General features: G+C 42.6%; 1 long non-coding RNA gene across 1 annotated transcript; it reads left to right on the forward strand.

Moving 5' to 3' along the window:
- The first annotated feature begins 532 nt into the window (after positions 1-532).
- Positions 533-3,171, forward strand: LOC147756680 (uncharacterized). Its single transcript, XR_015324369.1, has 2 exons — positions 533-1,218; positions 1,340-3,171. It is a non-coding gene; the product is annotated as an uncharacterized LOC147756680 (long non-coding RNA).
- The last annotated feature ends 689 nt before the right edge of the window (positions 3,172-3,860 follow it).

A 3,860-nucleotide genomic window follows, 5' to 3' on the forward strand; every position in this document is an offset into this window, starting at 1 on the left:
CTAGAGTGCGTTAGGTTTAAGGCCGGTATCGATAAAAAGAGAGCAAATCTCGAAACTACTAAGCGTTTCTTGGCAAAGCAAACCTGAGTAGTACTCGTACTGAAGGAAACAGAATGAAGTCAATACTTGTGCTAGTAAAAATGGGTAAATGCTACTGGCTGATTATTGATAAGAAACCCTTCGGCTCGTGTTGGCAGAAAGCCAAACGAAGTAAGTTTACTGAGGATCTTTTTCGTTCTCTCACGTCAGGGTTGCGTTCCTGCAGATCGAAAAACATCTACAAGAATGCAGAATGAATGAATTTTTTGTGCCTAATGCAACTCGTTTCTGCTACGCCTGTTCCCTCGACATTTGTGGTTGTCTGACGTTCCGTCGCCGAATTGGCGACTTGTGATCGGTCGGAATCGACGTTTGTCGTCAGTAAGAGGCGTCATTAGTGTCAACCAAACGAGTCATCCTTTCCCACTTCCTACCGGCTGCCGCATTCTCGCATTTCCAGCGTACAAAAAACACACACAGAAGACGCTACGGGAAGAAAGACGAGATCAGAAAGACGACGAGGAGGAAAGGACAAACGAATAAGGGAAGATGTGTTTTGCGAATCTAAAAGAGTGCTGCCGTCTTTATCGTCGACGACGACGACGACTGCCGAGAGACACGAAAACGACTTAAGACAGCGGCGGGTACCTTGGCACGAATGCCACCGCCTGCTGAATATCCCTTCCTTTCCTTACACCGGCACGCCTATATACACGTTACACACACGTTCTCCAGTTTGCTCACACCCTCCTACTATTCTTGCTCACGCTCTTTACAATTTCTTTCCTTCTTCTTTTATGTGTTTAAGAAGGTACGTGGCAAAAAAGGACTGAAGGGGCATGGAGATAGACTGAAGGCTCCAGTGACTCTGCAGGAGCGGCTCCAGACATGAACGGGAGCGGCTTAAACTCTGCTAATGTCGGCGCCGAGTATGAAGTAAAAGAACGATGGGACTTTCGGAGTCTGCAGAAAAGCGTCGCGAGGAGAATGCGGAAAAAGGAAGAGTAAAAGTAACAGTGTTGAAATCAGGAAGTCGAAACTCGCAGGATTCATCAGAATTCCTGCGGGGTCATTTGAGTTGTACGTCTTCTCGTTCTCGTCGTCGAGGGGAATAAAAAAATGCCTAGAAACATACAACTTCACAGCGTTAACACGAATACTGACACGCAGGCATAGGGCGTAAGTAAAAACTGAGGTGGGACTTCACTTTCTCTCTATCCATCTTTCTAGCACTCCCGTACACGCATCTCTCCAGTGGCCACAACACGCTAAGTTTCTAAATGGCTACTTTTCTTTTCAGATGGAGACGTGCGCACCTGTGTAGTTCCGAGAATGGCCGCGTCAAGGTACTACCGGACGACACACATGCAGAGGAAGTGAACAGTCAGGGCGAGGACTAGGTTTCTTTCAAGAGCATGCTCTCTTCATTAGGACATGCGAGAACATTGTTTACACTAACCAGTGCGATCCTGGTGCATAAGCTCATACAAACCCAGTACTTTTCACATAGCTGTTAGAGGTTGCAGAGAAGAATACCAGCTAACATCCACTGCACCTATGGCACTGGTTGTTAAAAGCGTCGGCCGAAAGAGCTAGGTCCATTTCGGTACTCTTGATCTTCCCACGCAGTAGCTGCTGGCAAAGGGATACAATACGCTGGTAATCGATGGTTATCGGTAACCGGCGTTTTTTTTTTAAGAGTTCACGGTCCTTTTATATACGGTTGACCTAGTATCCTAATATGAACTTTTTAAGCGCCACAGGTATATTGAAGTTCTTTAAAACGTAGCTAATAATCGGCTTTAAAGAAAGGGACATACACGAAACCAACTATCTAGTCAATAGGGAGAAGCTTACATCTGAAGCACAATTCAATTTGTACGAAAAAAACTTTCTATCGATAAAGATACCATAAGACTCTGATCCTAGTTGCATCTCGACTGTGGCGCTCATTATTAAAACCACCCATTATTAAAACGAGTCTTTTCGTGATTTGCTACATTAACTAGCTTCATATTACAAAAGACCTTGTATAAATACCCGGAACGAATATAACATCAAATCCAGTTTTACTTATTTTCGCACAGTGAAGCAGACGGCCGAGCCTTTGGGTAAAATAGACCGGAGGGGCTCGAGTCCCGCCCATGACATATGAAAACTACACATTTTTTTTTAAACAAAGAATACATTTTTTTTGCGTGTACTAGCAAAACATTTATAACTGCCAGTAAACCCATGCATATCGGTGTCCGAGCTTCGTTTGTCTACTTCATTGCAGTAAAGATACGATCTTGCATTGTCAGACGTTTACTGAACATCTGGTCTTCATTAGTTCTAAAAATCAGGGTTAAATTTCCACAGTGGCTGCCGTTGAGCAAGCACGCTGTTGAGGTTACTCGGAAACGTTTTATTCTGGAAACAGATTTACCTGTGAGCAAAAATGATACCACAGCTATGTGCGACTATTTTCCGTACGGTTTTTTTTTACGAGAGGTGCTTCGACGTTATGACGCCGTCTCGTTCATGGCGACGGGTTGAAATAACGCAAGTCTCTATTATAGCCTAAAAGTATCCGAGCGCGGCCGTCAACACAATCTTCTCATTTCAATTCAAATTCAAGACAATGTAACGTGCTATTGCTCCTTTCCGTGAAAAAGTCTCCCAAGAAGCGCGGTCGACTCCACGATAGTTATTAGGGGGAAGTCTTAAAAAACAGTGTATGCAGTGATGTTTATTGTCGAAACGAGCATAGACGGACATAAAATGAGTTTTCCGGCCTATGAATTTAAAAAAAGTGGCCGAGAATAGTAATAGATAAGAAAGACTGTCCGTTATTTAATCGCTTGCTAATTTAGTCGATCTATTCACATGGAGAGAAGCAATTGCAATCTGCGTGTTGACAGAGACAGTTCTGCTAGGGTGCATTGATTTCTATTCTTCGCACGAACGTAAAAACTAACATTTCTTATTACATTATGGTTCAATGATTCAAGTCCATAAGTTCCGTTATTATAATTAGAAAGATGCAACCATACGCTAGTCTTTATATGCATATAATGGGCTTCCGTGTAGAAGAACTTCTATATATATATATGAGCTAAAATAAAGATTTTTCAATATCTGATCAAAATAGTCTACATTGTTATGCATTTATTCCAAAACCCCGGCAGCTGTTAAACGGTCATATAACATAAGTAATTTCTCTCCTATAGCTTCTCAAAATAAATTCATAGTGAGATATGATTTGCAACCAGTTACTCTTTTAAGAACATAAAAAGCCCTTCAATCAAACGGTCTTACATTGGGGCAATAAGCAGGTTGAAGCCAACGCTGAGTATCCTCTTTCTCAATTCAGAAGGTAATTGAAATATGACGATAAGGACTAGCATTATCATCAAGTAACAAGAGTGCATGCCTTCGATTGCCATGCCACGGTCCATGAGAAATTTGAGGTAACAGGCTGCATCTAGTGTTTCATTTTCGAAGAGTACGTCATCGTCGCAGATGCTTCCAATATCCATTGCACGTACTACCATTACCTTACATCCGAACTTATTCGACACTGCCATCTAACTTGATTTCTTTTCAGAGCGAAGCTCTTCTCCCGCCGCGATAGAAACTGAACCGTACCTCATATATGGCGACGGTGAGTTTTTTCCTTGATTAACGTCACACATCGGATGCATCCCACGCGTTTCCAACTGACTGACAGCCAATTCACAGGAGACTTTTTTTCCGCATTTTCAGTATTTGGGTTATGATTCTGCCGCACGTTGCATGCGAAATACATGTTTTTTGCCGATAGACTTGAAACTCTGCTT

The sequence above is a fragment of the Varroa destructor genome, unplaced genomic scaffold (genome assembly GCF_002443255.2).
Source record: "Varroa destructor unplaced genomic scaffold, Vdes_3.0 BEIS01000003.1, whole genome shotgun sequence".
NCBI classification, from domain to species: domain Eukaryota; kingdom Metazoa; phylum Arthropoda; class Arachnida; order Mesostigmata; family Varroidae; genus Varroa; species Varroa destructor.